This window comes from Bombina bombina, chromosome 2 (genome assembly GCF_027579735.1).
Source record: "Bombina bombina isolate aBomBom1 chromosome 2, aBomBom1.pri, whole genome shotgun sequence".
NCBI classification, from domain to species: Eukaryota; Metazoa; Chordata; class Amphibia; order Anura; family Bombinatoridae; genus Bombina; species Bombina bombina.
Window position 1 is genome coordinate 1,421,674,521 of NC_069500.1, and position 12,318 is coordinate 1,421,686,838.

Here is a 12,318-nt window from a genome sequence, read left to right on the forward strand (position 1 = left end):
CAACTCTTGGCAGGACCTCTACCCATTTGAACCCTGTAATTGTTTTTTATATACCACCTCATAGCACTGCGGAACCTGTTGGCGCTTTACATATACCTGATAATAATAATGTTGAGGGTTCTAGGTACACAGCAGGGGGCAAGTTGTATTCTTACATATGTATATAGGGATTGTCCTCTGTAAGTAGATGGTGAGGGTTCTAGGAACATTATTTGCTCTTCTGAAGAAGTCCGATTGCAAAAGTACACAGCAGGTGGCAGGTTTTATTCTCACATAGGTATATAGGGATTGTTCTCAGTAAGTAGATGGTGAGGGTTCTAGGTACACAGCAGAGGGCAGGTTGTATTCTCACATAGGTATATAGGGATTGTATTCTGTAAGACAATTTGAGGGTTCTAAGTACACAGCAGGATGGTGGGTTGTATTTTCACATAGGTATATAGGGATTGTTTCTGTAAGTAGATGGTGAGGTTTCTAGGTACACAGCAGGGGGCAGGTTGTATTCTCACATAGGTTTATAGGAATTGTCCTCTGTAAGTATGTGGTAAGGGTTATATGTACACAGCAGGGGGCAGGTTGTATTCTCACATAGATATATTGGGATTGCCCTCTGGAAGTAGATGGTGAGGGTTCTAGGTACACAGCAGGGGGCAGGTTGTATTCTCACATAGTCATATGGTATATAGAGATTGTCCTCTGTAAATAGATGGTGAGGGTTCTAAGCACACAGCAGGGTGGTGGGTTGTATTCTCACATATGTAAATAGGGATTGTCCTCTGTAAATAGATGGTGAGGGTTCTAGGTACACAGCAGGGGAGCAGGTTGTATTCTCACATAGGTATATAGGGATTGTCCTCAGTAAGTAGATGGTGAGGGTTCTAGGTACACAGAAGAGGGCAGGTTGTATTCTCACATAGGTATATAGGGATTGTCTTCTGTAAGAAAATGTGAGGGTTCTAGGTACACATCAGGGTGGTGGGTTGTATTCTCACATAGATATATAGGGATTGTAGTCTGTAAGTAGATGGTGAGGGATCTAGGTACACAGCAGGGGGCATGTTGCACTTTCACATAGTCATATGGTATATAGGGATTGTCTTCTGTAAGTAAATGGTGAGGGCTCTAGGTACAGAGCAGGGGGCAGGTTGCATTCTCTATGGAGATGACAATCCCTTTAAGAAACATATTATTTACTATGTCAGATATATTGATGCCCTGCTTGTGGTGTGGGATAGAGATGAGGAGACAGCAGAGCTGTTCTTGAGCACTATTAAAACGAATACCATGAACTTGAGGTTTACATTGGAGCAAAGTGGAACTATTAAACAGCCAGATTATGAATTTTGAGTGCTATAGGGAAATTAACGACCGCAAAATTTTTGGCGTTATTTCACTCTCGTATAGCGCTCCTATTACAGGTTTGCAAAAAGCAAGCTTGCGTGGGCGATATGGTGGCGTTGAGCTCCATGCTTTACCCAAATACAGGTGCTGCTTTGACGTGCTTGTGCACGATTTCCCCATAGACATCAATGGGAAGAGCCGGCAAAAAAAAAGCCTAACACCTGCGATCGGGGAAAGAAAAGCAGCCCCATTGATGCCTATGAGGAAAGAAAAAGTTATGTTTAAACCTAACACCCTAACATAAAAACCATGTCTAAACACCCCTAATCTTCCGCCCGACATTGCCGCCACCTACATAATGTTATTAACCCATAATCTGCCGCCCTTAACGTCGCTGCCATCTAAATAAAACTATTAACCCCTAATCTGCCGCTCCCGATATAGAATTCTATCAGCCAATAGGAATTAAAGGGGAAAAATCCTATTGGCTGATTGCAACAACTATTCCAATCAGCCAATAGAATGCAAGCTCAATCCTATTGGCTGATTGGATCAGCCAATAGGATGAAAGCTCAATCCTATTGGCTGCCGTCTGGATGAAGACTTCTGCTGCTTGTATGAAGACTTCTGCCGGCTTCAAGGAGGACTTCTAATCAGCTTGGATGAAGACTTCTGCCAGCTTCGATGATGACTTCTGCCGTCTGGATGAGGATGGATGTCCGGTCTTCAAAAACTGTAAGTGGATCGTCGGGGGTTAGTGTTAGGTTTTTTAAGGGTTTATTGGGTGGGTTTTATTTTTAGCTTAGGGTTTGGGCAATGTAAAAGAGCTAAATGCCCTTTTAAGGGCAATGCCCATCCAAATGCCCTTTTCAAGGCAATGGTTAGCTTAGGTTTATTTAGATAGAATTTTATTTGGGGGGTTTGGTTGTGTGGGTGGTGGGTTTTACTGTTGGGGGTTGTTTGTATTTTTTTTTACAGGTAAAAGCTGATTTCTTTGGGACAATGCCCCGCAAAAGGCCCTTTTAAGGGCCATTGTCAGTTTAGTGTAGGCGAGGGTTTTTTTATTTGGGAGGGGGGCTTTTTTATTTTGATAGGGCTATTAGATTAGGAGTAATTCGTTTATATTTTTTATAATTTCGTTTTTTTATTTTGTGCAATTTAGTGTTTATTTGTTGTAATTTAGATAATTCTATTTGATTATTTTAATTTATTGTAATGTTAGGTGTTAGTGTAAGACAGGTTAGGTTTTATTTTACAGGTAAGTTTGTATTTATTTTAACTAGGTAGTTAGTAAATAGTTAATAACTATTTACTAACTAGTCTACCTAGTTAAAATAAATGCAAACTTACCTGTGAAATACAAATAAAACCTAAGCTAGATACAATGCAACTATTAGTTATATTGTAGGTAGCTTAGGTTTTTTTTTACAGGTAAGATCATATTTAGTTTTAAATAGGAATTATTTAGGTGATAATTGTAAGTTTAATTTAGATTTATTTTAATTATATTTAAGTTAGGGGGTGTTAGGGTTATGCTTAGGGTTAGGTTTAGGGGTTAATATATTTATGTAGTGATGTGGGAGGACAGAGGTTTAGGGGTTAATAGTTTAATTTAGTATATTTCATTGTGGGGGCTTTCGGTTTAGGGGTTAATAGGTTTATTATAGTATATTTTGTTGTGGGGGCTTGCGGTTTAGGGATTAATAGGTTTATTATAGTGGTGGTGTGGGAGGACGGCAGATTAGGGGTTAATAATATTTTAATAGTGTTTGCGATGCGGGAGGGCGGAGGTTTAGGGGTTAATAATTTTATTATAGTTGCAAACGATGTCGGGGGAGTGGCAGAATAGGGGTTAATACATTTTTTACGTGTGGCGATGTCCGGAGCGGCAGATTAGGGGTTAATAATTTCATTTTTAGTGTTTGTGATGCGGTAGGGCCTCTGTTTAGGGGTTAATAGGTAGTTTATGGGTGTTAGTGTACTTTGTGATAGTTTAGTTATGAGATTTATGCTACAACTTTGTAACATAAAACTTATAACTACTGACTTTAGATGGCGGTACAGATCTTGTGGTTATAGAGTGTACCGCTCACTTTTTGGCCTCCAGGCAAACTCGTAATACCGGCGCTATGGAAGTCCCATTGAAAAAGGACTTTTCTTAAAATGCGGTACTGACGTTGCGTGACGGCCAAAAAGGTGTGCGGTAAACCTGACAAGACTTGTAATAGTGGCGTTAGAGAAAAAGCATCGTTATGAAGCATATTTGAGTCATAATGCAAAACTCGTAATCTAGCTGATTGTGTTTTTGGACTTAGAATTAAAATTAGATACACAGCTAAACTCTGTAAATACTACAATACACAGGAAGCCTACAGGGGGAAATGCAATCCTTAATTATAAATCTAGCCACCCTGGACATGTTAAAAAAGCAATTCCTAAGGGGCAATACATACGATCAAAAAGGATTTGTTCAGGCATTAAAACATATGAGGAACAATGTAAAGTGTTAGAAGAGAGACTTCTAAATAGGGGGGTACCCCTGAGCAGTTACTCAAAAACACTAAAAGTCAGGTAGACCTAATCTCGCAAGAGGATCTTCTAGAATATAGAAAATCTACTATGAAGCAAAATTCAAAGATAGAGGGTAAACTAGTATTCAGCAACCCCCTATAGTCTTGAATACAAAAAGATTTGTGACATTATAAAACAATGTCTTCCAATTTTAGCTACAGACCCTAGCTTAGAAAAAGTAGCAACAGAAGGTTGCAAATTTGTAGTGAGAAAAAGTAAAAACTATTGGAAATTTGGTAGAGGCCCTCAGACTTACCAACAGAAATTGCTAGAACTTGGCTTCCAAATAGATTAGGTTTCTATAAATGTACGGCCCCAGATATGTAAGACTGTAATCATGTAGTGGAGGGTATAAATTTTACCTCTCTAGTCACTAAACGCACGTATGACATTAGATTTAAGTTGAATTGTAAATCTAATCATGTCCCCTATATCCTCACCTGCACTGGGTGCCAGATCCAATATGTTGGCAAAACAAAGCACCTCATAAAAAGACAGGGCCCTAGAACCTATAAGAGACATTGAAGACCCTGACACCTTTATACCAGTAGCTAGACATTTCAAATCCATGCATTCAGGGGATGCATCACTACTATCCATTCAGGCAATTGATTATGTCTCACCACATAAAAGAGGAGGGGACAGGGTATACAAATTGGACTATAAAGAGGTCCAATGGATTTTTTTGTTGAATACCAGATCCCCCTTAGGTATAAACAAATAAAGTCATGTAAATCTATTAATTTAAGGTTGTATCAAAGTATATTCAAATACGCCCCTTAAAACTATATTTACTAAAGAGGTTGTAATATAGAGTACAATAAGTGTATTTGGTTAAAAGTAAGTCTTTTCCAAATATTTACTAGTAATATCATGATAGTAGGGCAAATATAGGTTGTAACAACACCATAAGAAATTAAATGATCTTAATATTAGTTATTTTGAAAAAAATAGTCATTATATGTATATATATATATATATATATATATATATATATATATATATTATTAATTTGTTACACTATATACGTTTATTCCCTATTAAATTAAGTTAGTCTAATTCATTCTAGTGTTAAATCTTCATATTCTATATCTAACTCCTTTTTGTATAGGTAAATGATTGTACATGCTTCAATGTATTTAATTGCATTTAGTTGTGTTTCATTTCTTCAAAGACATGAAGGGGTTAACTTTTGTTTTTAATTGAATAATTAAAAGATGCTCTTTCCTTTAATTAGGAGGTTCCCAATAACAGCAAAAGTCAGCAGTGATCAAGTGTGGTGGAGCGCACACGAAACATGTCTGCAGTTGCTGTTCTGTGACCCTGAATTGCCAGTACTGAGCTATGGCTCACTTTGTTTTTAGTGTCTCTAATAAATTTTGTTTTTATCTTAACGTGACCCCGCTGCATGATATTTATCTAATTTTCCTGTTCTGGATTGGTGTAAAGCCCGGAAGTAGTTGTGAGTTTCCTGTATTCTCACATAGTCATATGGAATATAATGTCAGTATATACCAGGTTATAAATATCATTTATTTATATTATTCTTTAAAATAACTTCCAATAAAAATGTATATACAAAACAATTGAAATTAATATTTATTCTTAAATTCTTGAGATTAGTTAAATTTTAAACACATTGAAATATATTAAGTAGAGACTAGATTATGAATTGACTATACACGCTTATGCTGTTATAATATTCTTTACAAAGATCATAAAAGATATACCTTTAAAATTAACTTTATTCACAATGAATCACAATAAAATTCCACAATAAAATACCAGAGTATGGACTGTTTAGCTTAACAGTGTTTAGTTAAACAGTATAGCAAAAATACTTTAACATCCAATTGATATGCCAATTTATCTGAGCTGAAATAACCTCTTATTTAGCTACAAAAAAAAAAGTTTTAAAATATATCACAATAGCTACAAATAACTTAATACACCATAGAAGTTTAACTGCAATAATAAACCTGATTTAAGATATGAAATAAAGAAACCTTTATCTAGCAAACAAGATTATCTAGCATTGAATATGACTGGTTCTAATTTACACAGGACTATGGATATAACTTAACTTAAATCACCAGCTTATATTAAACTATAGCTATAGAATACCTTTGTTTTAAATATAAAAGTATGAAATAACCTTTTATGTGTTACCAGAGAAAATTGAAGTTCACCTCATAAATTAAGAGAGGTATTTTGCAATATGGATGAAAAGTTAGCCCAATTGTGCTTATAGTGACTGTGTCCCAAAAAGGCAGCAAGGTTATCAGTCAAAATTTTACCAAGCAAAGAGCCCTTCTTTCTCCTTGCATGAGGTTATATCACTTGATATACCCCACAAATTTATATTCTAATCATTGGTGAACCTTTTTGGATATGCACCACGGAGCTTGTCTCTGATTGGCTACTAGCAAATGCCATTTTTAACAGCCAAATATTTTTTGTTTGTAATACTGGATTTAGGCCATCGGGGGCAGCAGACCAAGGCAAACATTTTCATTTTCACCACGCTAACAGCTTACTATATCTTTTAATTGTATATTTAATATACTCACTATTTCCTGATATTTAATAAACCTATCTGGTCAGTGGCACATAGATGTCCCATCTATATAATTTAATATGTATCTATAGAGACTAAGCATGAGTATATCTCTAGTAATATTTTAAAATGCATTTAAAATCACATTTTCTATGATGGACTAGTGGTATAAATCAATAAATATATATGTTTATTTGACTTATCTGTATATCAGCTCATTTGATATACTGGTACATATTTAATTTCCTAGTCACATCTTATATCATAGATATACATGAGTATTATAGTTATTATTAATACATGTCTCAAACAGTGTTTAAGACATGGATTTTATTTATTAGTTTTCAGAAACTTATTAGAAACCTTCACCTTCACATCAGATTCTTCCCTGTAATGTTCACTAGATTTACTGGAAAACAAAGAAAAATGCATTTATTTTGATCCCTGGATATATATAATATATATATATATATATATATATATATTTATATATAATATATATAATATATATATATATATATATATATATATATATATATATATATATATATATATATATATATATATATATATATATATATATATATAATTTATACAGTCTGAGTATCAATTAAATCTTTGAGAATTATACAGTTCATATTGTTGAATTTCTAACTTCTCTTTCCAAAAAAAGATTTTAATATCTTATATGCATTTTAGCAAAATATGTCTATCTGTTTTCACTGAGATAATAGACATCTAAATTGTTGTTCATCCTGGAAAGTTATCTCAAATTGTAGACCTTTTCGGCTGCCTATCCACAGGGGTTCCTGTGATCTAATTAATGAATTTCTTAGGCTAAATTAATTTGAGATTCATTTCCTACAAAGGATTCATTGTTCCTGTGACTCCTTCTATCTTGCATACAAGTTTGCGGTATTCATCTCACAGCTCTTACACCTGCTGCCTGGATGGGTAAACTCCCTAACGGATTTCAGAAAACCTCCGGTCCTTACTACCTTTTAATTCAGCTGAAGTTACCTACCAGTCCTAATGGATTATCTCTACCGGATTGCCTCCCCGCTGCTACCACCTAACAGCAACAATAAGTCTGTCTCCGTGAATCTTCCAATCACGGAAGTAAGCAATGCCCCCCTGCTCGGACGCTGCTGTCCTCACGGGAGCTGTGAGCAGTTTTGGATTAGAACCCATAAGAGGGTAAGGAGCAGGCCTACAGTGTTCTCTGTGCATTTCCTTAGAAGACAATTCCCTTAAACAACTCCACCTTGAGCAATACGGAACGCTTCACTATTGCTACAACAGAGACCTATATACAAATTAAGTTGTTGCCTTGTACTTTGTTCCTCCTGCAGCCTTAAGGGAAAGCATACTTAAAGGGTGACATACAATGAACTCTCACATAACAGAGCTGTATGAAATCCTCTATCTGAATGTTATACAATATTCTCAACCAGTTTATTACTTTAGCAGTAGTACAACTTGAATTGCTGAAAGAGTTAAGCATTATTTCTTCTGCTACATTACAACAATTGTTGCAGACGAAGATACTGTGTATATATTTAATCAAACTTCACTGAAACTTGCTGGACTATGTCCCCATATTAGTTCAGAACTTAAAGTGATACATCCACACATTAATTGCATTAGGTTTGCAGTTGTGATCCAATCACTTCAGAGACATTCCTTAACATATAGACCCATTTATCCATAAAAGTGTGATTTTTAGGTATCCTAATTTTATAGGCAACTGGAGAAATGTTGTCAGTAATGACAAAATTACCCTTCCATGATGGAAGAAATTTCTTCTCCTTAACCTGATCTCTTCCAAAGTTATAAAGATAAACGTTATCATTTATTTCATATTCCTTTTTGGACATTTTGAGATCATAATAGGTTTTAGCAGCAGTTGCAGACTTTTCTATGTTCTTTTGAGCAAATGCAAAGGATATTGTAGGTGCTTCCTTAAGTTCTCCACATATCAATGTAAATTGGCGGGATTTATAAAGTTCTGGTCTGATGTACGGTACAATAGATGTTGTGGTAGAACCATTATAATACCAGTCATCAATTCAAAAGGTGACATCTTAGTAGCACTACTTTGAGTTGCTCTTAATGCCATTAGGACTAGAGGTAATTTTACATCCCAGTCTTTACCAGTTTCACTCACAAACTTTTTGAGGATTTTCACAATGGACTGGTTGTAACATTTTACGCCACCACTTGAGGCAGCTCTATATGCAATATGGAGCTTTCTTTTGACCCCTAGTATTTTCCACATCTTGGTCATCACTTCGCTAGTGAAGTGGGTTCCCTGATCTGATTTGGTTCGCTGGGGTAAACCAAATCTAGAAAACACGTGGTTGACGAGCAATGCTGCGCATGTTTCAGCACTATTGTTAGGTGCACTGATGCACTCTACCCATTTAGTAAACAGGCATGTCACTGTTAACATGTATTTGTTACCTTTATATGACCTAGTTACTGGACCAATAAAATCAATTTGTATATCTGACCATGGCATTACCATCCCCCTATTCTGCAGTGGCACTCTATGTGTTGGCGCAGTGGGTTGGAATTGCAGACAGATGAAACAACATTGACAGTAGGTTTTGAACATCCTTCAACATGTGCGGCCAAAAGGTGTAACCACCACGATGGCCAGATGTGGGAGCATCATGGGCATGTTGAAGCATGAGACCTCTGAACTTTGTAGGTACCACCCATTGCTGAATGCCAGTTTTGGAGGTTCTAATTAACAAACCATCCTGTAACTTGCATTGTGATTTGAATTTCCATAAGATTCTAAGATCTTCCTCGCCAATAACGTTCTCTTTTGATATGGAGCTACGTTCAGGATCTTCTATGTGTTTATAGAAGATGCCTACAATGGGGTCTTACTTTTGACTAGTGATCAGGTCCTCACTAGGAGAATCCTGACTCCATTGTATCAGGTTAGGCTCACTTTGTTGTTTAGCCTGGTTTCTGGTAATGGCTTCTACCTGGACTGCACCCATTAAGTGGTCGATATTAAGGAGTTCTCCAGTTATGGCTCCTTGTTTGGCTAATGAATCCACAAGATCATTGCCTTCCTTATCAGGACTTATAATCCTGAAATGACCCTTGGTCTTCTTCGCGTGTATGGTTAACCCATTGGACACCACCAGATTATCAATCTCGCAGAACAACTTGCCATGTTTGACTGGTTTGTTGTTAGTTTTCTGCATGCCATTATTCAACAAAACTGTCACACACGTAATTTGAGTCAGTAATGATCACAAATTCATGAATACTGTGTTCTATAGCCATCTCAATGGTTTTTAGAACAGCAGTTAGTTCTGCAACTTGACTGGATCTTGGTCCAATGTTGAAACCTACAGAAATGTTTGGGAATCTATTGACCCAAGTTATACCGACTAATCTGCGCTCATTATCAATAGTGGCATGGTAAGAACAACCATCAACATATACCCAAGGTAGTGTTTGACACTTGTCCTCGTATATTTTATATGGGGAAATCAATTGTTCCTCCAGGAAATCATCTTCTAATAACTCTTTCCCATGATCCTTAGCATTACAGTCATGGAGCTCAGCAAGCCCCTGTGTGACTGGATTCTTTTTGTTTTGCTTATAGCGGATTTCTAAAGGCCAGCCTTGTAAGGAAAGAGTTCAAACTGTTATGCGGCTATTACACAAATTTCCATCTCTTATTCTCTCACTTTGCAGATATAGCAAAAGCTGGTGGGACGTTTCTACAATAATTTTCTCACCCTGTATATAGCTGCGGAAATTTTGTAGAGCCCATACAGTAGATAAGAGGGCTTTTTCGCAATCGCTAAATTTGATTTCTACTGGGGATAAAGTTGTACTCGCATAAGCAATGACTTTACTTAAATCATCATGCTTTTGGTACAAAACAGCACTCATGCTTATATCTGTGTAACGTGTCTCTAAGTAGAAAGGTTTACCCCCTTCAGGGTACGCTAAGCAAGGTGCTTGAGTGAGTTTTCTCTTCAGCTCTCTGATGGCTGTCTCTTGAATCTCACTCTAGTGCCATTTCACATCTTTCTTTAGAAGAAGTAACAGTGGTTTAGCTAATTCTGCATAATTATTAATACATTTGCAAGAATAATTTGTCATACCCAGGAATGATCTCAATTCCTTAAAGTTAGTTGGGTTTTTAGAATTTATTATAGCTTCCACCTTTTTCTTCTGAGGATTTAACCCTTCAGAAGTAACTTCATGTCCTAAGAAGTTCACACAAGAGCTGCACCATTGAGCTTTTTGTAGGAATAATTTGACACCTGCTCTTTTAAGTTGGCTGAGGACATGTTTGAGTTCTGTGATGTGTTTTTCAAAGTCTGTGCTTTTGATTAAAACATCATCAACATAAGATAAGGTCCCCCTTTCCAGTGCATCAGGCATAGCCTTATGCATGAATACAGCAAATTCATGTTCTGAATTTAGGTATCCAAACAGGAGCCTTTGGAATGCATACTGGACCTTTTGGAATGAGAATGCAAGCTTATACTGGTCCTCCTCATGTACCTTTGTGGTCCAATATCCCTGTGCACAATCAATGTAAGTGAATATTTTAGATCCCTGCATCTGCACTAGGCACTGGTCAATAAATGGCACAGGCCAGCCAGACATGTACACTCATTTGCTTAGCTGTCTTAAGTCAGCACACAACACCATTGTCCCATTGAGGCTTAAGAACACCTAGAATAGGATTGTTATAAGAGCTGTGCACCTGTCTGATGATACGCCGTTCTTCCAGGTTCCTTATGATCTCTGCAAGAGAATATCATATGAGGCTAAAAGGGAAGTCTATATTGTTTAACAAAGACAGGAGGTGCATTGGGAAATGTTTGGATCTTGCATGTGCAAGTCTGTAGTCCCACAGTCATAAGAATCCCTAGCAAAAATATCCTTGTACTCCATCAGGAGTTCTCGTAGCTGTCGGTGTTCATCATAACTGGAACAGCCATTAGCTAAGGAGATTTGCTCTTTGACTATTTAATGAAATCCTGGATAGATTTCAGGCTATCCTATCTCATAGGCTTCTTTCAATCTAGAGGTGAGATCTCCTTGATTATAATTTACATTGCCCCCAGACTGGGTATTGGGGTATTCTTTCTCTTGATCGGCTGATCAAATACTAGAGAGGCTTCTTCAAATTTACAGATGCCTTCCTCTGAGCTGAAGGGATAAATAGACTGAATTGTAAATAGTCCCTCTGGCATAGATGCAAAGGATTGTTCTTCAGTTAAGTATCCTCAGGTATTAGCCCAATTACATTATTCTGGAATCCAAAAGTGTAATAACTTGATTCCAGCGCATATCCTATGGTAGTTTCCTTGGATAAGGTGATATCCTGCATGGTCATGTTATGAACAATAACATGTATTGGAATAGTTCCAATATTTACCATGGGAGTATGGGTCATTGTTATACCCAGACTTTTCATTCTATGGGAGAGGCAAATTAGTGTTTCAGAAGCTTTTAATTGCTGACGCCTTTATACCTGTAAGGATAAGAGACATTTATCAGCCCCAGCAGGGATTACAACATCGATTAGACACTTGCATATTCACAGCATATGGCAATTGCTGATTTGATTTCAGGGCTATTTTCATCCTGAAATACTTCATGGTCCCCCTTTAATTTGCTCCAGAGGCAAAGGTTAATCAAATCTATTTGTATGGCATATCTATGTAAGAGATCATTGCCAATGTATATTGCATTATGGGAAGCATTTAAAACTAAAAATAGGTGCTTCGCTGATTTATTACCTATGGAGATAGATAATAAACACTTAGCTGTGATGTTATAGCTTTCACATTTGTCAT